The sequence below is a fragment of the Melospiza georgiana genome, chromosome 1 (assembly GCF_028018845.1).
Source record: "Melospiza georgiana isolate bMelGeo1 chromosome 1, bMelGeo1.pri, whole genome shotgun sequence".
NCBI lineage: Eukaryota > Metazoa > Chordata > Aves > Passeriformes > Passerellidae > Melospiza > Melospiza georgiana.
In genome coordinates, this window is record NC_080430.1 from 110,369,928 (window position 1) to 110,396,545 (window position 26,618).

Below are 26,618 nucleotides of genomic sequence, written 5' to 3' on the forward strand. Positions count from 1 at the left end.
GAGGAGGAAGAGGTGCTCCAGGCACCAGAGCAGAGATTCTCCTGCACCCATGCTGAAGACCATGGTGGGGTTGGCTGTCCTCCTGGGTCCATGGCAGTCCCTAGGGGTGCAGATGCTCACCCCCAGCTTGTGGCACAGCCCCAGGGCAGAGCAGAGAGATGGCTGAAAAGGCTGTGACCCTGTGGGATGCCCGTGCTGGAGCAGGCTCCTGGCAGGCGCCTGCAGGGCCATGGAAAGAGGAGGCCAGGCTGGAGCAGGTTTGCTGGCAGGGCTTGTGATGCCATGGGGGACCCACGCTGGAGCAGGCTGCTCCTGAAGGGCTGCACGCCGGGAAAAGACCCAGGCTGGAGCAGTTTGTGATGAGCTGTAGCCCGTGGGAGGGCCTCGTGCTGGAGCAGTCCATGGGGGACTGTGCCTGTGGGATGGGCCCAGCACTGGAACAGGGGAAGGACTCCTCTCTCTGAGGAGGAAGCAGCAGCAGAAAATCCATGAGATGAACTAACCCTAACCCCCATTCCCATCTTCCTGCACTTCTGTGGGAGGAGGAGATAGAGCCTGGGAAGGAGGGAAGACTGATGGGAAGGCTTTTTTAAGATTTCTTTTACTTCTCATTATCCTGCTCTGATTTTCATTGATCTAAAGTTCAATTAATTTTCCCAAGCTGAGTCTCTTTTGTACATGATAGTAATCAATGAGTGATCTCTCCCTGTCTTTATCTCAACTCATGAGCCTTTCATTATATTTTCTTTCTTCTGCCCCACTGCTGAGGGAGTGATAGAGTAGCTTTGCTGGGCTCCTGGTATCTAACCAGGGTAACTCCCACACAGCACTAAATTTAAAGTTTCAGATGAAATCACCTGAGACCAACCCCATAGAAATTAACAGGAAGTATACTACATGGCATTGGCATTCTTCAGGAAGATCACTTGACCTGCTTCAGTCGTGAATTTTGAATCCAATTTAGGTATAGATCAGAAAGATCTATCTCTATGGCTGAAGTATATTACTTTCTGAAATTCCAATACACTGATGAAAAAAAAAGTGTTGATAAAGGTAAATAACGGCTTTTAATAAACAGTTTTTCTTAGATCATTGTCAAATCTTGCCAGTTTAATAGTGTAGATAGAGTAACTACAGCACATGGGTGTGAAGTGAGGCGACTGGTTTTTATTACTGAAAAACAAAATGTCTTTTTGCAATAGCTATTTACTGGTAGAAAGAAACAGTGGACCTTTTATTCAAAATCTTTGCCTACTCAGAGATCGAATCTGATGATGATGTGGAAATGAAACATAAGAGGATACATTATTTAGTTTGCAGTCACAGTTGCTTCTAATCCTCCTGACTCTCAGAACAATCTCAACCTGTTGAAAATTGTGACAGGTAGTTAATCCCACTTAATTAATACAACACCACTTGCTTTTCAAATGCCAAACATATAAATACAGTGTCAGGTAAGATAAATTCTCTCTCAATTTGGGCACCTAAAGTCTACTTTACCCTAGACTATAACTCAGAAATGGTTTCTTTTTTTTTCCTCCTGCTTTATATTTTCAGTAGAGAATACTTTGTGATTATTTGGTGGGTGGAGTTGACACAATCCATTTTTCTTTATGTGACAGTGTTTTCCTCAGAGGAGCTTTTCACTTATCCTCTCCTCTTACTTAAAAGCTCCAAACAATAGGTATTTTTATTTTTAATTACTTGCTTATAGTATGCAGGAGTTAATTTTCTTAAGGAATAATTTTGTTTTCATTGTTAACATCCTCTCTGACTATAGAGGAAAGATTTGTCATTTTACAGTTGACATTAAATGGCCTCTTTCTCAAATTTACTCAATATGTGGTAGGTAATAGTGCTATAATTTAAGGATGACTTTAGAAGTTGAGCTTTGACTTATGTAAAAGGAGTTTGGTCTTAGTTCTGGCAATTTAGACACTAAATAAAAATTTCAATGAAAACTGATGTGATATTCAATCAATTTTTTGTTTTCTCTAAAAGAATCTTGTCTTTTTAGTGCTACAGAATTTTATATTGGTTATTCAGAAGATATGATTTTTTTGAAAAAAACTGTTTATTCTCACAAAAAATCAAGTTTAAATACTTCCAATTATTTCATAGAAGAAAGTAAATTGAACAAAATAAGTTTGGGGTTTTTTTGTTTGTTTGTTTGGGGGTTTTTTTTTGGGTTTTTTTGGTTTTTTTGTTGTTTTTTTTTTTTGTTTGTTTGTTTTGTTTTGGTTTTTTTTGGGGTTTTTTTTAGTTTTTTTTTTTTTTTTTTGTTTTTTGTTTTTTTTTTTTTTTTTTTTTGTTTTGTTTTGTTGTTTTTTTTTTGTTGTTTTTTTTTTGTTTGTTTTTTTTGGTTTTTTGGTTTTTTTGTTTTAATAAAGCAATGCATTCCAGGAACACAAAATTTTCTTTTTTCAGAATTCCAAAATTCTGAAATTATCTCTTCCAAAATTCTGAAATTGTCTCTTCCAAAATAAAATTATCTGAATTTTTTTCTTTCAGAGCATCATTTCATCTGCTTTCATTCATGCTTATAACAGAAAATTTAAACCAATTTGATAAAAAAATTTCTTATGGGAGGAAAGGAATGGAGGCACTTCATTTCAGAATTTTTGATTTCCATTTCATATCAGAATAGAAAAAATATTGGCTCTCTGAATTCTGCATAGTAGGTTTCCATTATTTCCCCCATTGTCCAGATATAAGAGACATCTAGAAAAAGATGTGTACTTTCAGATATTACCATTCATCAAATCTAGAAGTCAATATTGAAAATTCATCTTTCTTTTTTAAAAGAAAAAGCTTTAAAGCTTTTAAAACTTTCTTTTTTAAAAGCTGACATCTGGCCTGATTTTCAGTCAACAGCAAGAAGAATATGAAATACTAAAACATCATTAGAATTAACTCACATGCTTAAGGAATAAAACTTCAAAACCATTGGACTTTCTTCCTGTCACATAAAAATATTCCAGAAGGTGGAAAAAAAAAAGAAAATGTGGAAACATAATCATATCTGTATGGGTAATCATGCAAATGTTTGCATGTCATGTTTCCTGTTAAGTCTCTAGTCCTAATTAACATGGAGAACTAACAGTAGGAATTGGACTATAGTGTAAGTTCTCTGAATTTGGCTCATGTTGCTCTTCACGTGACCTCAAGGAACCATCAATTTGCAGAAGTCAACTTCCCCTTAATTTCTCTTTAAACAAGTAAATAAAAAAAAAACCAAAAAATGTACCCCCTCAAAAAATAGAACAAAAAATTAAACAAACTCCCCTAAACAAACAAACAAACACCCAAACAAAAGCGAACCCATACTCTAAAAATCTTGACTAGGCAAAGATTTGTAAACATCTAGATTATAACAGGAAGATGAACAAAAAGACGAAAGAAAGAAAGAAAGAAAGAAAGAAAGAAAGAAAGAAAGAAAGAAAGAAAGAAAGAAAGAAAGAAAGAAAGAAAGAAAGAAAGAAAGAAAGAAAGAAAGAAAGAAAGAAAGAAAGAAAGAAAGAAAGAAAGAAAGAAAGAAAGAAAGAAAGAAAGAAAGAAAGAAAGAAAGAAAGAAAGAAAGAAAGAAAGAAAGAAACTTCAAGCCACTCCAATTTATTTTTATCACAGGTTAAGAGACCTTTGGAGTAAAGAAACAATTGATGCGACTTTTTCTTTGACATTCTAGAAGTTTAAAACTGGTTTTCTTAAAGAATTATAAAACAAGGAAATTTTATTTAGATATAAATTCTATAATTAGAATAGATATAGATGCATATGTGTAGATATATTTTTGAATAGAATTTCACAGCAGCTTTGAAATTCTCTTCAAATAATATGAACACTATGTATTCTCTGTAGTCAAAAAATTCAAGTCCAATTAATTATTGGTGTTGGATGACCAACAGGATGTCCTGTCCAGTCATGTTTGGAATGCCAAGGGATAGGATAGTGCTTGCAGGATACATTGTTGACACCAAGGTGAGTGGGCTATCAAAGAATCCAGAGGAAAAGAATAAATTTATACATGACCCCGAGAATTTTCAAAAATTAACTAAAAATATTGTTTTTAATGAAATATAGAGTAGTAAAATAATGAGTTGCAGGAGTAAAGAATACTGAATGGTGTGGTGTGTGCAGCCAGTGTCCAGAGGAGGACTTTAGAGAAGACCACAGAGTGAATGGGAATTGGCAGTGCTATGTCAGCCCTTTGTGCATAAGCATAACTGTCATTTGTAAAAATTTAAAAATTATTTCTTTATTTGTTTTTAGTGGATTGTGCTAGAACAAGAAGAGCTTTTTACCAGGCTGATTTTCAGGAAGAAAATTATCATATGTGTAGAATATTACTTGTAAGAAAAGAATGAAAAAAAAATTTGATTATTTATTTTGGGCACGTTGTAGGAGAAAGGTAGTCAGACATGTAAAGATGAAAGGAGTAAATTATTCTCCAGGTCTCTGTTTTGTGCAGAATAACGAAGAACAGTCTTACAGCACAACAGGATAGATTCCAGTTGCACTTCAGGGGAAAAAAAAACAAACCTCAATCAAAACAAAGGATAGGATAAAAAAACTAAGATAAAAATATCCAGTTTTTCAGATGGAAAGTTTAAGAGTAATGCAATGTATCCATTAGACAATTTAGACAAGTATCACTCTGGAAAAACTTAGCTTTAGCTGACCCAGCCATGAGCTAAAGAAATAGTCAATATAGCATCACTCTTTTCTTTCGTTGCATGCTATAAATCTGACTGTGGATGGGTGCTTTAAAAAAAGAGTCTACCTCTTGTCTTTGTTATCAGAAAACTCTGATCTCCCCAGGGAAAGGTATTTTTTTTTGTGTGTGTGCTTTTTTTTTCATTAAAGCATCTAAATACTGTTCACCTATCATCAAACACTGGTTGTGTTTCTCTTGTAAACAAATGTAATAAAAAAAAACACATCCCAAGTTTACTTTACCATTTCAGTCTGTGATGCACAGTTTAGAATATTCACCTTCATAAGATACTGTTGGTAGCAATATTTGTTTTGGATTCTTTTTTCTTTTTTGCTTTTTCTCCATTTTCTTTTTTTCCTTTTTTTTTTTTTTTTTTTTTTTTTTTTTTTTATGAATGCACTCAAAATAAGCACTTAATGCTGCTCATCTTTTCATCTTCTTCAAGTACTCCATAACTTATTACGTCTATTGAGGAAGCATCTTTTAAAGCCACTCTCGTTTGCTTTTCCACTAATTCACTCTTATTCTGAATGCATCAGAAACAGGTCATCAGCTGATGTGAACTTAGGACAATCTATTTTAGGGACCTCCTTTGTGATTAACAATACGTATTACCAGTGGATCTGCAAAGCAGCATCTTCCTTCTGTTTCTTGACAAAGCTAAAAGGTTATCATCTCTGTACTCATGTGACATTTGACATCTTATGCTAAAATCAGTAGCCTTACCAGAGGTCACTCTGGGTGCCAATTGAGGACAAAAGTTGGTTATGCAATTTGCTGAGCAAGGTCATTCTGAAAAGCGATGAAGGCGTCTGCAAATGCAGAGAGGTTTGACTCAGCTCACATCTACCTGGTACAGAATGAGCAGCAGTGGGGGGTACCCTAAGATCACCCGCTCCTTTTAGCTTGGATATTTCATGAGTTTAGAGAACTGACTCATTTTTCCAGACAGTTTCTCCTTTTAGCTGACAAGAATCTCTGTCAAATGGGTCATGATTTGCACAAGGTGATGCTTTCATTTTGTACTGGAAACATGGTTTTGATCAAAGCATCCTAAATGTTAAAGATCTTTTTAATCTACTAATGATGTTAACAGGATACCTTTCCCCTTTTATTTCAACCTGGTTCTACTTTAATTTTTGGTGAGTTTTTATGTCTTAATAATAAATATTATATAATAATTTTTAAATATTTTCTTTCTTTTTTTGGTGCTATGGATGGCAACTCTGAACAAGCACATGACTAATACAAACCAGGCAAGTTTTTCTGCCCTACCCTAAGATAACTTTTTTGGTCCATCATATTATTTGTGGCATCCTTATTGTCTGTCTCCTAATTTGCATCATGTTAATTACTGAGATATTCCGCTACAATGCTCTAACACAGCTATTTGAAATAGCTGAATTCATTTGCTTGTAGTAATTAGAAGTAGATGCAAATAAAAATTTTCATTTTAAGATAATAGGCAATTACAGATTTCTTTTCTCAATATCATATTTACAGTAATTCTAAAATTGCATATTTTAGTGTAAAATTCTTATCTTAATTTCTTCTTAGCCAAAAATAAGTAAATTAAAGCACTGACATTCTGTCACTGTGCTATAAAAAAGATGCTAAGCTATTTGGACTAGAATTATAAGCAAAAATCAATATGTATTATTAGCTTTTAAGATACTTTTTTCAAATGTCATTCTTTGAGGATAAAAACATGTTTGCTTTGTAGAGCTCTTAACATTTCAAGCTGAAAGGCTTGAACAAGCTTTGAACTCTGGAGTTTAAGATGCCTATAAATTAAAGGGAAAAATAACATTAAATGGTATTGCAGCTTGTGAAGCTGCCTTTTTTAAGTCTCTGAGTATCTCAAGGTCCTCAAATGTACAGTTTTCTTGGAGCAGCCTGTAAGCCAAAGAACCCAATGTATACCATGGAATTCTTTTGCTTTATTTGCAAATATCCTTATAAGAGTCATTAAAAAAAAAGTTAATTTTCTGTAAGTGTCAATAAACAGTTGGCTATCCAAACAATCTTCTGTCCACAGATGCTGAAACATGCCAGTGGAAACAAAGCACAGTGCTGACTCAGAACACCTTTCTCCTGACCTGCATATCTGCTACCTTTGACTTGGTCATTATGGTCAAGATTTTTCTGCTTGTAATAAACAATTGTGAGATTGATTTTGTTCCTTTGAAAAGTCTATTTCTTTTTGGTCTTGGTATTAAATGTTCTCAGCCCATCCTTCTTGTCCTTTTGAATGCCACTATTTCCCTGGGACTGAAAAACTTTCTTCCCCCCTGTACTTGACACAAAATGAACATAGTAAAATTGCTTCTAATTATTCATATATAGTTCTCAGCAAAACTGAAAGAAGATCTATTAGTATAATTTCTAAAGGAACAGTTACAACACAAACTCCTGGATTAAAAAGTTGTTTACTGTCAAGAAAACAAAAGAAAAAATAAAAAAAAATTTCTTTAGAGAAAATTTCCTAAGCAAATAGTTGCTTCACAGATATTCTTTACATAATTCATAAATTTTTCTGGACTTTCCGATCAGATCTTTCACAAAAAAAAAAAAAAAAAGCCTCTGAAGAACTGTCTTTTGTCTTATGTGTCCTTCCATCACAAGGCAAAGTAATAAAATACTAATAATGGCTCACAGGGGCTATAAAGAGACCCTAAATCCTTTAAACAAATGGTTGCAGTCTAATTGTCTCATCTGCTCCTTCATATTACAGCCTTGCATCAACAGTGTGTTTCTGAACTTGTAGACTCTCCAAGTCACAGTTAGGCTTTAAAGTGAGAAGATAACTTTTATTTGTTATGGGCAATAAAGTTTGAGTCTCTACTGACTGTCTGACAAGAAGGTGTCTGGTGCTGTGGATCCAGTCAGGCAGAACACAAATCAAAATAGTGACTAAAGGGCAAGATAATGGAGGAATGAGAAGTATAAAACCTACACAATAAAATTATATTGCAGTGAGAGAAAATTAGAAAATTAGGAGTAGAGCCTAAAAATAGAGCAAATCTGCCCCTTGAAGGCATATACAGTAGGGATGATTGCTAATGAAATGGTACCATGCTAGTTTGCCTTTAGTTTAGACTCAGCAATGGTGATATATCTAGTCTGGGTTGAAAGGATGTGTGGGTGGGACTCAAAATTATGCTTGTGAATATGCACAACTATACATTTCCACACCAAACCACTGGCTGTGTTCCCCTAGTCCACTCTGTGTCGGTAGGATGTTTCTGTCTAGCAGGTATCTGCGAACAGGCAATTGTAGCTGAATTCTGCATCTTCCAGCATGAATTTTAAAAAACACAGACCTCAGAAATAGGCTCACATTATTTCCTGATTGTGAGAAGATTTTACGCAGAAAGGTCAGTTATTAAAATTAACAGTACAGACAATAGAAAATATGTTACATGCATATGGACACACGTGGACATGTGAATACATCCCTTCTATTATGAAGCTTTTCCAGTTTTTCTTCCTATCTGTCTCCAGTTAATTTGCTGCCCCTATCTTACAATGACACCTGCTAGAAAATCTTAGTGGAGCAGCTGACAGCCCCCCCTGCAGTTGCTGCCTGTCAGTGCCTAATTCTCAGTCAGCAGTATACACCCTCTGTAATGTACATTATATTTCTAATTTCCCTTTCTTTCTCCTTGGGACAACCTATGCTTATTATCACTGTGGATAATACTGCTAGGCTGGTTTCCCTGCCACCCCACCTTCTCCTGAAGTGAAGGTGCAAATGAGATCTAGAAACCACTACAGTCTGGTTGTATGTTTAAATTTTAAATCCCTGGCTAGAAAACAACCCATTGCTCCAATTCCTCTCATGTACGCACCTAATCCACTCCGTATTTCAACAGCATCATTTTCCCTTTGTTTCAGGTTAGCTTTCAAAATGAAATTTTTTGTTAGCTTTTATATGTGAATGCTCAGCTTGTGATGGCCATTTTAGCTTAGTGTTTCTGAGGACAATGGAACAATACCGCACACTGATAAAGGAATATTTTTCCTTCTGCTTACTACAAGTTCCTACCCCCAGGGGCAAATGAGAACATTTTTTGTACATGTGTGTCAACTTAAAGCTTGCACTGATAAAACAGGCAGAGTTCTCATTTGCTTTTCATCCACTAAAATCAATAGTGGTACATCAGTGTAAAAATTGTAAGAGCAGATTGTGACTGATTTCTTACATTTTTCGTTTCCATTTTTCGTTTTGGATAAGTGTCTTAACAGTGACTGTGAACAGTTCCACAGAGACTGCAAGAGGAATTTGGGATCACATTCATGCCAAGTGCTCCAGACACACTCAGAAAGATCATACAGGATTCTGTATAAAATACTCTTTTCAAGCCACATTTTAAATGATGTATCTAGATTTCCAATTTACTATGAATAGTTTATTTTCCTTACATTAATGAAAAGTTTATTATTGTAAATAAGGATGATAGAAAGAAATGGGGTTCAGCAGACATTGGGGATTCCATCCCTTTGTGTTGACCTAAGAGATTATTTGTATCAACTTCCCTTGGCATTTGCCTGAATTATGATCAGAAGAAACTGTGCTTCTAGGTGGCAATCCCTTACCTTTATTTTTTTCCCCCAAGCAAGTACATCTGACACTTAGAATTCACTGGCTACAGGTTATTTGCATAGGTAATTTTACAGAGCTTCGCAACAACAAAGACTCTAAGCTCATAATGAAAAAATAATAGCATCCACATTTTTTTTGTAAGAGGGTTTCTGATCCTCTTACCTATAGTATATTAAGATGTAATTGGCTTTTAGAAAAATTTCCTTAAAGAAAGGAACATAACCACTTTAAATTTATGACCATACGCTTTCACAACAAATTTCTGCTTCCATCCTGGAGGATTGATCCTGTACGCATGAAGCTGTGTCCTTAACTTCAGGTTGAGAACTGTCCATGCCAAGAGACTTGTCCTAGATAGAGTGAATACTTTGACAAGCAAGGAAACAAAAGAAAGCTGCCTGACTTAGATAACCAGTCACAAATTGATAGGTGAGCTATAATTTCAGAATACACATTGAAACCTACAGAGTAAACAAATTCACACACAAAAAAGACCTGTCAAGTAATTTAGAATAACAAATATATGCAAGAAAGCTGTGATAAGCTTGTAGACATTCTGCAGACAGAAAAAGAGGCTAAACTCATTTAATAAATGATTCATAGTGATTCATTCTCTCAGCATGGTAACAAAGTAAGTTGCATTTTTTACTTTACTTCTATGAGAACTTGTAGACCTGGAAAAAATTCTCCAGGAAGAAAGTTAGGCTTTCTTGCAAAACTACCTATAAAGACATCCAGGAAGCTGGACTTCAGCTTTGCAATATAATTCCACAATGTGTTTATCTCTTCATGAGTGAGCACATTGCAGGAATAATAAAAGATTTTTTGTACTAATCTGCTAACATTGCATAGAAAAACTTTAGCAGGAAATCCCATGTACAGAGTGTATAAACTATTGTCAATACATCTAGTGAAATCAAACCCTTTGCTTCAATTCACTGGGAAGAGCCATCAGAAACTTGTTTTTCCCTCATTCCACTTTCATGAGCTGTCCTTTTCAACAGACTGGTTTAGTAGCAGCAAATTCTGTGTCTCTCAGGAAAGTGAGCATGAAAGTTTGTCACCTTGAGTCTTTCCCTTTGACACTCTGTGAGTTAGATCCTTGCAGCTTGCTGAGGTGTTTTTATTTTTCCCCTTTTTCTTCTGATAGGGTGATATGTATGCAGTTCAGAAAGCTTTCCCACAGCAAATCCCCAAAGGACAGACAGCCTGTGTATCTGATTGCAAATCAGCCAACTACCTGATTCCTTGAACAGGGGAGTAATTGGCTGGGGATTTTATCTGTTTCTCTGGCTGATGCCAATAAGCAGGCGTGTTTATTAACAATTTATTTACAGAACACAGATTGATTTCAGGAGAGAAACATCACCAGCCTCTGCAAAGAGTGAGCAAAAGATTTCTTCCGGTCCCACAAATAATCTATTATTGTCTGTTTGCATTGGTCTTTATCTCAGGGTTTTAGACTGAAATACTGAACCTGTACAGGAGACAAAACATAGGTTAAAAGGTTATTCTTGTTTCTAGAAGCAACCCTGCAGAATAAGTGCTTCATAAATAATGTGATTAGCTGAATAATACACTCCACATCTGCCTCAGACTTCCTGGACAATATCAGGCAACTCCATGTTGTTCAGTATTTCACACAACTCCCCTCTCACAGGTGGTGAAGAAGCAGATTCACATAGTCAATAATACATCCAGATGGATTATGCTAGAAAGTAGTCTTGGTTTTAGTCTGAAAAACCTTCAAATTTTAGTGATAAACAAGGAAACACAAGTGTTTATGGGCTTTTTTGTTTCTTCCCTTGACTAGAAATTATGGTGGTTTATTATCCTTATGTCTTAAAACAGATGAAATTAAATCAAAGCCTTTATGGTATTCTGTTCAGAAGTTAAACTGATTTTCCCAATAAGATTACCTTAGCCAAGAATATTTTCTTTCATGACAATGAGAGTAATTATACTAATATTATTTGGCTATGCTCAGGGTCTGATTTAGAAATAGTCCATGTTATGAAGTAATACTGGCAAGTAATACTGGAAGTAATACTGTGAGTTGTGAATTTTATTTTGATGGTTCCATTAAAGGTCACACTGAGCAGCTTACAGATATTCTGCCATAGATAGCTTATTATCATTCATATATAACTTGTTAGCTTTTTATAACACCTTAAGAATGAAAAACACTAGGCAAATGATGATGATAAATTAATTGCAAGCTCAATACTTCTCTTAAAAAATGATAATTTTTATACAAAAAAAAAATTGCTACAGAAAGCGGTGCATTATTTTTCCTGTAATTATTCTGTAATCTATCTCAGTCCAAGGTGTAGATCTTCTCAATGTGATTATCACAGATGCAGTATTAAATTACAATGCAAAGCACAATTTATGTCCAGAGAAGAATATGAATATTAATTAAAAAATATCTGGGTAGGGCTTCCATAAAATAAAATAAAATAAAATAAAATAAAATAAAATAAAATAAAATAAAATAAAATAAAATAAATTTTCTGTAAGTCTCTTTCCATGAATATATTACATGTGACAAGTTCATAATCACCTTATTGTGATAAATATTGAATTAGTGGAGTAAATTATTTTGTGCTTAGCTTTTGATAGGTTACAAAATAGCAGCATGTTATCAGTTTACTTGAATGCAAGCCAAACAAAATCTATATTCAATACATAATCTTACAGCTGCAATGTGCTTAAGCCAATCAAAATTCAAGTTTAGTTGCTCACTGAGATACTAATGTCTTGGGAAAGAAAGAAATACCATAAGCATTAAGACTTTTCCTTTTTTTCTTGCAGTTTCTTCTGCTGAAAGGTTTTTCTCTGAGTAAGATTTTAATTAAGGAACAGTCTCTGATGTAAGACATGTCTTCTTCTTAACGGGCCAAGAAACTCCATTGTTTGCCACCTTGAAAGAGTAAAAATTGTTGCCTTGAGATGACAGAATTTTACCTTACAAATACAAATGTATGGAGTTTTTCATACTTCTCTATTGGTGGCAGAAGTATAAATTGCTCATTGCAAACAGAATGGGCAGCTCACCCTCCCTAATATATGTGTATTCTCACATCCTCAGGGAAATGTAAATGTAGTTTCAACCCATTCTTATGCAGACCAGCCACTTCATTAGCTGGTCACAATTCCACTGAGTCTCCTTATTTGTAACACATTCCTTTTTTTTTTTTTTTTTTTTTTTTTTTCTCCTGAAGGGTAGTTTTCACAGGCATGGAGAGCTTTTCACAACATAGACTTTCTATCTCCTACTAAAAATCTTCTAAAAATCTTCTTTCTAATTCTACTGACTCATAAAGTCCTCAGAACCTACATCTCCAAAAAGGGTCATTTCTGATAAGTGGAATCTAATTGTGAAATAAGAATTAACAAGTTAAATATGGCACTGCAGAGCTCTGAAGTTCTGGAATTCAAAATTGCTGTCTGTAAGGAGTGTGCTCATGTTGACACTGCACCATGACTTTGAGACTATATTTGTTTGGTGACAAAAAAACCCTCAAAAGTGTTTGCAGTATTATTCAAAGAGGTAAATGTTCCTGGAAAAGCTCTTTTAAAAAATCTCTTTTAAAAAGACTTAATGGCCAGAACCTGAAAGAAGATGAGGAAGAGAAAGAAACAATTGCAAGAAGAATATATCATATAAAAGGGAATGAAGAAAGCAGTTTCTTTGCCATCATCATGTAGGGGTATCTGTACATACAGACATGAAAACACATAACTGTATATTTTATAGTACTTTCAAATTTTCTTTCAGGACCTGAGCTTTTCATTGATTTTATTGAAAATGAAAGAGTGTCCTCAGTAAAGGGAGTGACATGTGGATACACATGTGAATAATCTCTGGAACCCAGTTCCTACAGAAAAAGATCCATTTCATTAGAAAATTAATATTATTATGAAAAATAAATTTTTCACAGTGAATGAGGATGTGCACCTGAAGTCTAAGTAAAGAAGAGCTTTTGTCTCTGATAGTTTACCTGTGTGCTGTAAAATCTTGCAGAATCCAGAGAAGACACCTCACCTCACTGGGAAATTCACTTAGGGATAGGAAAATATATTTGCTTCTTTATCAATAAATGCTTATCACAGTCTTCAAATTTTTCCTTTCCCTTATTTTGATTTATGATATTTCATTGAATTAGTTTCTTTCAAGTCTAGTTTTATCTTCCTATTTTTTCCTTGCAGGATCATCAAGATTTTCATTCTGTCAGGTTTTGTTTGCATTACTCTTCTTGGTCTGGTTTGCTTTTCATCTTACTGTTCATCATGCACTAAACTGATGCCAGAGGCACAAAAATCCAAAAGCGAATGAAAATGCACCTGAGGGGAAAAAAAAAGACATCTATCATCCTCAAGTCCTTTTTGACAACCAGGAAAAGGATCATGTTTAGCACAAGGGTCTGAGAAAACATCAAACAAGATTGTGCAATCATAGGTGGACCACCACTTCTTACAGAGTATTGATATGTCTGCATTTTTGTGTTGCACCTGGAAAAAGCGAAATCAGTAACAGAAATGGCTAGACATTGTTTAATATGTTTTAATCCTTGCTGGAGTTTTGTAGAATTTTCTGCTGTGTAATTGGGCATGATACTGTAGGATAGTAGGACAGCCAACTGGCCTTGGAAAAAATAAGTCCTCTTATTTTTTGGTATTCAAAAAATAGTCAAATTACAGTTATTAAACCTTGATCTGGACAAAAACAATAGCCCTAAAACTGTGCAACAATCAGAATAATCAAGCAAGGATTCTGAAAAAGCTAGTGATATGAGAAAGGATGTTGATTTGTTCCCATTGATACACTGATTTAAAACTTGATTAATGATGAGATGAATCATTCCCAGAAGTGGCTGCCAGGGCTAAAATTTGTATAAGGTCATGAATGTAGAGTGTTACTACCTGGCATTTTCACAAATCATCCCCATCAGTGCTGACTCTCATGCAATAAGGCTGAAAATGTCTTGTGTGTTTGCTCAATAACTCACAGTTTCACATTCATAATTCCAGGGGTTTTCTCTTCTGGCTCTGCCTTAGTGAGAAATCTCTCTTTAATAACACTAGGGAAAAGTAATTGAAAATATGGCCTTAAAAAAAAAAAATGAGGTTTTATTTGTTCTGCAAGACAAAGACAAGGCACTCATCCCAGATATTCTTGACAGTGAGAATGATAGAGGAAGGATGTTATTTTATTGGGCAGCCTCTTGCTTGTGCTCTAGTTCTCACCCCGACACAATGACTACAATCAAGAAAGGGAAATTGCATGTGTCAGTGTCCTAAGGAGAAAAAAAAACAAACAGATTTTATAATAGCAGTGTTTTGAAATTCGGTTATTACAGAGAGGTTCTATGCAACTCCTCAAGCCCAAAAGGACTGACAGGGTGGGGGGGTGGGAAGCAGAACAATTTATTTATTGATACACTATCTCCTGAAATACCAACTGTGTGAACAAAAAAGGTATTCCTTACAGAATGCTAGAAGGTAAATGGACTTTGATAAATTCAATACATGTCTGAAGCGCTCAGACATTTCTGTCACTTATGAAGTAGAAAAATGCAATGGTCTTTAGTCTTGTTCAGACAAAGGTGGATTAAAAATTAATCACCATATTAAAATATGAAAAATCATGAATAAACAAAGATCGTGGTCTGACAAGGCATTTGAGACAGAAAACAGATCAATAATTGGCCAGCATAAGGAAGGAAATTTCCTTCAAGGACTTAATCTGCTGAAAGAAATGATAATGCATAGCAGGCCTGACAATATAAAACTAAGATTTTAATTTGATAACCCTAGATTAAACATGAAGTACGTTGAACTCTCATGTGTCATTGCATCTACTTGAAGCCCTGTTTCTCTTTTTCTGAAAGTAATGGTGAAAATGGAAGTGTTCTCTTCCTGCTCTCAGACTCCATTGGCAAATGATGATTATGCAGGTAGCCATAAAATTCTTCCCATACTACGATGTATGAGCTATTTTCTGTGGGACTCCAAAAGTAATTATTTGTCTTAGTGGTAGTTAAAACCTCTGCTGGATAAACGCTCCCACAGCTGGACAGAGAAGGGACAATTTTTGGGGGGTTTAACTTCAGGGAAAAATCTGGCATGTCTAGCATATTTTTTTTTTTTCTGCAATGCAAATATTTGTCTGGACAATTCTGGAGATAAGCAAAATGCAAGACTTAATGTTATCAGCTTACTTTATTATGTATGTAAAATAATTTGGTAACAAAACATCAAATGCTAATGGTAAAACAAAACTGGTCTCTTAAAAGAGGAATAAGGACACATTTTAAAAGGAAATTAGAAATGTAATAGCAGAAAATTACTATAGTGAAACTGAGCTGTTAAAGCATCTTGTTTCAGCTTGTAAATTACACCAAATGATATAGTTTCCATTTTATGGTGTTTAGGTTTTTTTTGTTTGTTTGTTTCTTTCTTGTTATACCAGGAATATCCAGAATATATGAACATCTTTCCTTCTTAATAGTATTGTCCTCCTGTTTACCTTCTTTCTTTTACTTTTTGACCATTGCTTTCCTTCACTCCTACTTCCCCCCCAAAACTTCTTCTCATTTTGAGAATCACAGGGATAATTTCTCCTCAATCAGTGTTATGATTTCCTAGATTATTTTTTTTCTTTTCATTGCATAAACCTTGTCTTAATTTGATAAACTATTCAATATATCAGATTTCTAATCCCCCACCCCAAAACAAAAAAAAAACAAAAAAACCCAAAAAACTAAACTGCGTAGCAAAATTAATGTTGTTGCTTGAATTGGTCCTAAGACAAAATCTTTTAGTGTAAAGCACCTCTGTGATATAAATAGGGAACTTAATTTGAATAATTGTAAGAAAAAAAATCCTTTGTCTTGAGGAAGTCAATACTTCTGTCAGAAGATGAAAAAAACCTAAAAAAACAGTGGAAGAATTAGGGGAAAAATTATATGTATTCAAAAATCCCAACATACAATTAATGTGGAAAGTCATCAGATAGCTACCATGAAATTAGAAATAGGAAGCCCCTAAATATAAATCATATAAATGGAAGAAAGAAGCATTTGAGTTAGTATTTGAGGTGCAGTTCCTTGTGGACAAATAGACAGCAAATGAGTGTTCAAAGTTAAATTCATCAGAGCAGAAATATAGGCTTTAGTAAGAAAAGGTTTCTGTGCAGGGAACCAAGGTTTATTTTCACACATAATAGGGGGACTTTTGGCCATGTAGAGCTCATAGATTACCATTAAATAAAAAAGGAGATAGACTAATGAGATCAAATATTAAAGAAAATGCTCTTCAAAATTTGTTTCCAAAACAGAAATGTACATAAGACATCTGAAAAGAAAATGAGATTTCTTGCTAATGGCAGTAGCAACAGGCATGCAGTGGCTCAGCAAGCACAGAAGTTAGAAGGGAGTGAGAGGTTCAGTAGAGTATGATAAGTGTATTATTCCAAGAAAAATTAAAGCAAACACCATGACACATCAGACTTGCAGTGGGTATCTCTTTAATCTTATTGCCTAAGTGCAAAACTAGGGAAGGTGGTCATGATGTGTCACAGCACAAACCTCCTGGCATGGATGTCTCGCAGGCATCATCAGAACAGTACAAGGAATGTGCTGGGATCTAACTGTAGGATACAGCAATCAGCAGGGGTCATGCTGTGCTCTTGCCTGCAAGACAGGTTAAAAACCATAAAAAGTTGCAGTTAACATGTTAAAATGTGTCCAAAGAAAATCCTCACATTTTCCAATTCATCAGAGTACTTGCATCCCTGAAGCTGAATTATGAAAAAAGGTAGATCACAATGCACCACTGCTTGTAGCTGTGCTCATGTGATTTGGCACATTCATTGAATATTTAGTCCTCTTAGAATATTAGTGTATTCAAGAAAACTGTCAATAACTAAATATCTGTGTAATAAGAACCCAGCAAAAATAACCCTGAAATTAAATCAGTACATGAAAATGGATCTGCTCATGGAGCTACACAGAGTATCCATAAACACAATCAAATGAAAATAAACAAGTATTGCTTTGACAAGGCATTGAGTTATATTGGATATCTACCTGAACAATGGCAACTCTACGGTCTATACCTCTGGTGCCAATTTAATGCCTGTAATATACGAGTTGCCACAAATAGTTAAGGCCAAAGAATTTTGACAGTAAATGTATTTAGATACTTTTTATTAGGAAAATTAAGGAATTATAGGTAAGTTTGATATACTCAGAAGATAAGCAAATATTAGATTGAGCAAGCCTTTGAAACAATAATAATAAAACTTGACAGTTCTCCTTTGCTGCATTGCAACATCACTCCCAAATGAACAAATTAATCAGACCCAAAGTGCAAAGATAAATCAGGAAGAAGAAAGTGGCAAGCTAACCACTTTCAGCACTCCAAAGATGGCACTTCAAAAGACTATTCAGCATACAATACTTCACTGCACAAGAGATTTTCCAGAAGAATGACATGTTAGAAGGTCTGATGGAAGTCAAAGTAACTTTTATGACATTATAGTACATTTCAGCTCAAGAAAAGTGCACAACAAAAACTTAATCACTGTGTTTACAAATGCAGGAAATGTGACCTAAAACTGAATCATAACAAAATGCAAAACAGAGTAGCGCATATGAATTACTTTGATCATGCCTTAGAAAAAAGAAGCATTAAATCTGTTCCAAAGCAGTGAAAACAATAAAGCATTTAAAAGCCCTCATACCATCCAAAAGAGATACAAGTTTTTAAGATTATGACCAGCTAAAATCCAGACTGGGGTTCCAAGAGCATCTCTGAGAAATGGTAAGTCAGGTGCTGAAAGAATGCAGTAAAAGAAGGAAATTTGTTGTTTCAATATAATGATCTTCACCAAGTCTAAATGATACCATCACTTCTGACAGAAAAAAAAACCAATATGAGATACAGTGAAAATGGACTATAACAAAAATAATTACCAAAGTACTGACAGATACTTCCCTGCATCTATAGGACAAGGATAACTGAAGGACAGTTCAAGAGATATCAATGCAGAAACATATTTTGCATCTACTAAAAAGCACTGTAAGATACTAAAAGTAGGCATTTTGTATAGGTCCAACAGCATGAAAATGACAGAAAACATTGCAGATTTTGTACCAAAATATCTGTATTTGTAACACAAAGCCCTCATATTTTCATTTTAAAACATCCAAAGTGACTGACAGAAGTGAAAGATTAATCTGGATTGTAGATCCTCATTTGCACACTTTTACAGAAGAAGGGGACGAAAAAGAGGTGAAGCAAAATGGATGAAATTCTGTAGTGTTTATCAGTGTTTGCCAATAACTCAGGACACAGGATAAGAGACAAAGCAAAGGAGTGACAAAGTAACAAAAGTATGCCTTTCAAAGGTAGAAAAAAGGTAATGGGAATTTTGAAATGAAAAAATCAGACTTGCCTAAAGAATGCGACTGTGTCTGACTTGTAAAACTTTTCAGTGGAATCAGTCTGAAAACTACTTGTGAATATATGGTACAATGCTAAAAGCATCCAAGAGGTGTATTTTATATATGCAATGTGGGCATGCAAGTTTAAAAGTTGCATTTGTACCAAGTATTTCAAGTGGGGTTGTGAAGAACCCATGGTAGTCAGAGCTGCAGTCCAGAGAGGTCTTATAAGAACTGGCAGCTGCTTTTCTTGAGCATGAAGGAAACTGCTATTTGCTGAATGCTTATTACACTCATGCATTTAAATACCTGAACTAAGTAGTATATTTGTCAGCGTGGCAGTGAGTCAAATCATGACAATTTCCACAGACATTGAGTATTTGCATTTTGGATCATGGACTATGTCATGCTTTGACATTCATTTTGAAAAAAATGGAAGTGACTAGATTTGCACCTCTATTGTCTGTGCTATCAGCTGATGGCCTGGGTGAATAAAAAATTCAAATAGTTAAGAAATAACCTCTGTTTGCTAAACTTAAGCACAACTGGAGATTTATCTTCACAGCTGTGAGTGAGAGGGTTCAGACCAGTGATTTTTTTTGCAAGTCTTTTAACAACCAAGCAATGCAATTCATGGCACAGTACAATGGATCTGGGTGATAGAATGAGAAAGAAAGATCATTCACACTTTTCAGAGGAATTTAGGGCTGGAAGGAATGTCCTGTGGGGAGTGGCTAAGGACCGAAGGTTTGTCTAGTTTTGAGAAAAGGAGGATGACAGGCTAGTTCATTGCTTTCCACAGCTTCCTGAGGAGGAGAACTAGAGAAGAAGTTGCGGATCTCCTCTTCCATGTATCCAGAATATGTGGAAAGGCTCAAAGCCGCACCAAAGTAAGTTCAAATTGGACATTTGTAAGCATTTCTTTACTTGGAGCATGATCAAACACTGGAACGGGCTTCCTAGAGAGGTGGTTAGTGCCCCAAACCTATCAGTGTTTAAGAAACATTTGGACAATATACTTATTAATATGCTTTGAGTTGGTCAACTTTGAAGTGGTAAGGCAGATGGACTAGATCATTATTGTAGTTCCCTTCCAACTGAAATATTCTATTCTATTCTATTCTATTCTATTCTATTCTATTCTATTCTATTCTATTCTATTCTATTCAGGAGTAAGTGATCAGTGCCAAACTTGTGCTGTATTTATACTGATAGTACACAACAAATCTTATGGAAACTATTAGACAGTGGATTTTTCAGCACTTGTCCAGCACTGGATATCACTCTTACTGCAGCTATGTGTAGATCATGTATGTAGAACCTGTGGTCTGACACATCACCCAAAGAGACAGCAAATCCCATAAAGATGGCATCATTGTACCAGTAGCAAAAGTAGGACTATTACAGACACTGGTGTCTCACCTGCAAGGGCAAATAGCAATATTTGTTTCAGCTACAATGGAATTTTAGCTGAAAAAGAAAACAGAATACAATATGTACTGATGCAGTTAATAACTAGGGCATTAATAATGTCATCTGCGAAGCTCTTGTACTTACAGAGAACATGCCTGCCTCACAGCTGGATAGCAAGTTTCATCATTACTTTATGAGAAGTCCTTCCACTTTTTCCACTCCCAGTGGGAGTGTCCTAACCAAGTTTCTAAGAATATATGTATGCAAATTCAGAAACGTCCTATGTAATTTTTCTTATCCTTGTGGGCAGTGCAAGCAGACGTATCTAAGCAGGCTAAAAAGCATTAGGCAAAGGTCTGGGTATGATCTCCTTGGTCACTGGGTCATCTCATGTTAATCATCAGTCCCTACTGCTGGGCCAAATACCTGGTGTGATCCTACCAACAAATTTATACAGCTTCGTTGTTAATGTAGTTTTGATTTCTGTTCCTGGCATTCTTGAAAGACAGTATTTATCCCGCACTGGGAAGCACTGGCTGTGAGCACAGATCTGTCCTGCTGCAGAAGTTCCAGTGCTGCTCCAAATCACAGCACCATGGACCAGAGTCAGGACTGTGGCAGTGAAGAGAAACTACCATCACCTGCTTGGTAGGAGTTGCCCTACTTTAAAACCTGGGCTCCATCCAAGATGTAATTCCAGCAGTGGCAGAAGGAACAGTGACAAGTTAGAACATGTTTTAAAAGCACAGCAAAATATAACTGGCTTGAATTTGTTTTGAATTTGGTGTATATATCAGCATAGCCCAGCTGTTCTTCCTTGTTTTCATTTTCTGATTTGTGCTTTGAAATTTTAGTTGGCCCTTATATCACAGAGGTTTTTACTGTAAAAGAACCAATGTGTCTACCTTATATTTTTTTTTCACCTGACAGCTAAGCTATCTTTAAAAAAAAGTTCAGAAATGCTGAAGAAAATGTAGGAAAAGGTGATGGCAGTTCTTTAATTTGGTTTTCTATTATTTCAAATCTATTCAGTATTCTTTGTAATACTGCCACTCATAATGACTGTATTTGGAATTAACATAGGTTTCATGTGTAATTCAATGGGTATTCAGGGTAACTTAGCAACAGCTAAAGCATTTTTTTCATCTGTAAACTAGAGCAGAACTGTTGATGATTTCACTCGGCAGACTGGGAGCCACACATTATTCTGAATTTCCAAATTTCCCAATTAAATGTGTAAGATGCGATTTATTTATAATGCAGATTTTATATTGTTTATCAGAAGTTATGCAAAGGAAAAAAAATCTAGCATCAAACCCCTGGAAGCTTTTAGAACTGTCTGGATCATAGCATGGGAATAATATTTGAACCATAAAGGTTAAGTTCATAGGCAATTAGAGATGCTGGAATGGAAAAACCTTTTGAAATATACAGTGTTCACACATCTCTCCATCTCAAGGTTTTTTATATTTGTGTGGATGTATTTTGTATAGCAAATGGGGTAGAGGAGGCATTTATCCTATAAATAGATTTCTCTCAGGGCTCATGCTGTGTGTGGCAATATGTTCTCACTAAATATATAGTCAGAAGAAGTCTTACTGTATTAACCCAGTTTAAGTAATGAATTAGAGCAAGTGAATACACTAAAATTCCTTTCTTCAAAAAGTAAAAAATTGTGCAGATGAATATTCAATTTGTATATTCAGAACATTTTATAAAAATTCATAAAAGGCAGTAAATTAGCAGGATGAGCTCACCTGACTCATCATAAGTCATATAGCTCATTTATTCGCAATATTTAAGAGACAATATCCAGGCTTCATAGTCTAATAGAATGGCTTGGTTTGGAAGCTGAACTTCATGACGTTTTCACTGGCCCTCAGGTCTCCCTGGATAATATCCCCTCTTATAGCATGTTGACCACACCAAACTTGCACTTGATCCCACTACCCAGGATGCTGACAGTGCTGAACAGCACCAGTGCCAATACTGCCCTCTCAGGGGTGCCACAAGCCACCGCCCTCCACTTGGACATTGTGCTGCTGACCACAACTCTTGGACCAATTCTCTACCCACTGAGTGGTCTGTCCATCAAATCCATGCCTCTCCAGTTTAAAGAAAAGGATAACATGTGGGACAAGGTCGAATGCTTTGCACGAGTCCACGTAGATGATGACAGCAGTTCTCTTGCCTTACCCATCAAAGATTTAATCTCATCCTAGAGGGCCACCAGATTTGCCAGACAGGATTTACACTTAGTGAAACCCTGTTGGCTGTCACCAACCTCTTCACCATTTTCTATGTGCCTTAGCATAGTTTCTGGGAGGATTTTTTCCATGACCTTGTCAAGCACCAGAGTGAGACTGACTGGCCTGTAGTTCTCCGGGTCTTTCTTTTTCCCCTTATTAAAATGGGATTCCGTTGTTAAAATGTCTCCCTTTTCCCAGTTAGTAGGAATTTCACTGGAGTGTCACGATTTCTTAGATATGATGGAGAGTGGCTTAACTAGCTCATTCAGCAGTTTCCACAGGACCTGCAGATGTTTTTATCAGGTCACATGGGGTTATGCACCTTCAGGCACCTTAGATGGTCTTGAACCTGATCTCCACCTACAACTGTCTGTTCTTCATTTTCCCAGTCCCTGCCTTTTCCCTTCTGTGAGTTGTGTGGTCAGCTGGAACATTTGCCAATGAAGACAGAGGTAAAAGACTCTGAGTACTTCAACTTTTACCATGTTCCAGGTAGCCAGGTCTCCTGTTTCTTTCTGGAAAAGGCCCATTTTCTCTAGGTTTCCTTTTACCACCAACATACGTATGAAAGCTTCTCTTTTTGCTGTTGATGTGCCTGGCCACATTTAATTCTCTCAGGGTTTTAGCTTCCTGAAGCTGATCCAAATGTGTTTACTGAAGAGGATTGTTTTTCTTTTATTAGCATGAGAACAGATTTCATAGGAGGCAAAGAATGTTAAAAATGTTGAACAAAAAAAATATATTACCAACTTTATTCTCTTGTACTGTTGAACGGATGGGCTTGCATGATTTTGTTTTGAATTATGTTTTGTTTTAGAATTTTCAAGAAATGTTGAACTTCATTAGTTGACCATTGTCTCATGAGGGCTCAGTGGTGGACAGGTAAGCTTTCAACATGTTGGTTTATTATTTTATACTTACTGTTCTAAATGCATCCCAAAAGTTGGGATTGTGTTTTCAGGTGACTTTAAGTCTCTGAATGTGTATTCTGGCTGACATTTCTGTCAGCTCATGCTTCATGTGTCCATGCATCTCTAAATTTTCAGTGCCCCTGAAACAACTCAGCACTAGAAAAAAACCCAAGAAAAACAAACTGCTAAATTTTTCTACACTGACTCAGTCAATTGGGAATGAACTTCAGAAGTATAAGTGGAGCAACATCACCTCAGAATATTTGTCAGTCTTGTTGAACTTGGCAGCTTAATTGTCACAGGAAGAGAAGCAATAGGATAAAGTGATATTCTCAAATATGTGGAATGTCAGGGGCAGCTATATTTTTATGACCTTGAAGAAATAATCAGTCTTTGGGTTTTTTGAGATCTGAGTATATAGCTAGGATGAAGTATGAGAACATACATGATGGTCCCAAGCAGAATTGTAAGAAAAACAAATATCAGTCTGTTCTTGATTTAATTTTGTGTAGAGTGTTCATGAAATAATGTCTCGAGAAAGACATCACTGACAATTTTGCTACAAATATAATTTAGAATGCATATTCAATATTTTTCCTGTTGAGCAAACACATAATTCATAAGCATCCTATCTCGCACTGCAGTTCATGAGGTGTAAAAATGATCTAGAGAATTTTTGTTTCATTTTTCTAAATAATGTAGTTGGTATTCAAGAAAAGAAAGAAAAAGTGTTTTTATAGGGAAAACAACATATTGCCTTCTATGTGTTTCTGGTACAAATTACCTCAATATAGTCTACAAACTGATGAATGGTTGATAATTTTTTCATCGACTTAAGAGGAGATTTGCAGCTGAATGTTCAAGCGTCACCATTTCAACTGGAAATTAAAGTCGCTATCAAAAGGACTGAGTATATCTGTGAAGTAACACACAAACTCAAACAAGCACTAGGGGAGAAGGAAGTAGGTGGAAAGGACAAGAAACAGGACTTCTGTTACTTACCTTGCTCTTTTGGGGTGAAATTCTCTCAAAAGGACTGAAGGAACATTTCTGCTGTGAGAAAATAACAGCGGAGAACTGTTAAACAAGCCCAAACCAACCTCCTAGAATGAAATGGACACATTGAGGCAACCAATGCCATATCTGCCCATTAAGTTAGTGGATCAAGTAACAAAAATATCACACAACATTGATAAGACACATAGGTCAGAGTTATGTAGTATGGCAAACAACTATTTGTTTTGGTTCCTCATTGAACTATGCTGAATTCAGATCTGCTGGATAGAAAAGTATCCAAATATTATTATCTTTTTTCTTATCCACATAAGCTTCTCCATCTCATTCATTTTTACTGGAGCCCATACCCAGCCTTTTCAAGACAATCTCTTTGACATGTGTGAGGTCATGATGTCTTTTTACTAAACTCATCACATTTTGAATCCAAAAATCAGTCAGAGGAAATAGGCAATTTTTTTTGTGTGATGGAGCAAAAGCATATATATAGGGGAAGAGAACTTCCACCATTCTGCAGACAGTGAGTGCAGGCTGCTGAGTCTTTTGGATCAGCAGATCCTAGAAAAATGGCCTTTTCTTCATGAACAAATAAACAAATCTCATGAACAAATACCATTTAAACAAACAAGAATTATCATAAACATCATCAAAAATGCATCTAGCTGTCTTAAATGTGTTGACTGTAATTGCTTAAACAAACTATTGCAATCTTACATGTTTTCCAAACTTTTATTTAGAGATCTGTGATTTATAAAAAACATTGCATACGAATTCCTGTTTTTTCTTTCTCCAGTTTTCCCTCAACCTAAACAAATAATCATCCACTTCTCTATGTGTCTTGCACCTTCATAAAATTCTTTAGTTTGAGGGAGTACCAAAGGCAAAATACCTTCAATCTTTTATACAGTTATGTGGGCCTTCGCATTCCTTAATGCTCAATATTGGGTTATTTTTTTGCTGAATATTACATTACATACACTTTATAACATCTGTACTTTCATCGTCTAACCTATATAAGGGCAAAGATTTTTTTAAAAGGTATATTATATTCCCTTTGGGCATACTGCTATAAAGGTGGCTCTTTTTAATAAGTTGTATAGTCATTTAGAAATAATTTTCTGAGTTTAAGTACCTTTCTGTGTAGTACTTTTCTTACATCTGTCTCCTCTAAGTGATTTGTATTCTTTACTTTCAAATGAAAAATCTGGAAGTTAATGAATATCGGCTCATCCATTACTCTTGTTAAACACTTCAAAATATTCCCTCAGAAATTATTCTACTTCCATTAGCAGAAATTTTGAATCCTCAAGAGAGAAAGGATTATTGTTGCTTTTGAAGATTCCTACTCTCTGACTTCCTGTAGTGACACTAGACTTGAATATAAAAACTTAAGAAAAATAATAAAATAGGCAAAATTAACCCAAAGAAAAAAATTACTGAGCCAAATAACATGAGTAGGATAAAGCCTGTGGACCCACTAGATGCTGGATGTGGAGAGTAGCTGCTGGAGTGTGGTCTGGCTTCCCTCCCTCATCTCAAGCTGCTCTATGATCTGAGAAATGCTCGTTATTCCTCGGCCCTTACGAACCGCACCTGGGCTGATTCCTCCAGAGCTCATGAGAAACGCAGTCTGTTCCCAGGGACTGCTGCTCTCTAACGAGCTCCTGGTTCTTAACAAACAGCCTTGGAAACTTGTTTTTCTTGCCTGAATAGCAACTCAAATGGAATAACATTTTCGTTATCAAATTTTCAAAGAAAGTTGCTGACCTGCATTGCAGCCAGGATGGAAAATCACTTGAAACCAAATCTCTTGTGACCCTGTAAGCAGCAGTCCTCAGTGAGATCCTTTGAGCTCTCCTGGACCACAGCAGGATGCAACCAGCAACCTCCCTCTGAGCAGGATGCTTCTGAGAGCTAGTGAGGTCTCCAGTTTGCTGCACTTAGACAATCACTGAATGTTGATGGTGCATCCTGGGCTGATACCCCCACTCCTCCAGACTGAACCCTTCACCCATTAAGAAGAAGCAAAGGTGTCCAAAGTGAGCAAAGTGAGTACTTCACAGAACTCGAGGGGAATTTTGCACCCCTACCCCAGCTCCCAAGTAGATAGTTTTGGGTTTATTTCTTTTTTTTTTTTTTTTTTTTTTGCTTTTTTGCTTTTTTACTTTTTCTCTATGGGCTTTACCACCTAACAAGTAGTATAGTGAACCTGGACAACAAACTTTGTTGTGCTTTCACTTTTATATTAAACCTGCTTTG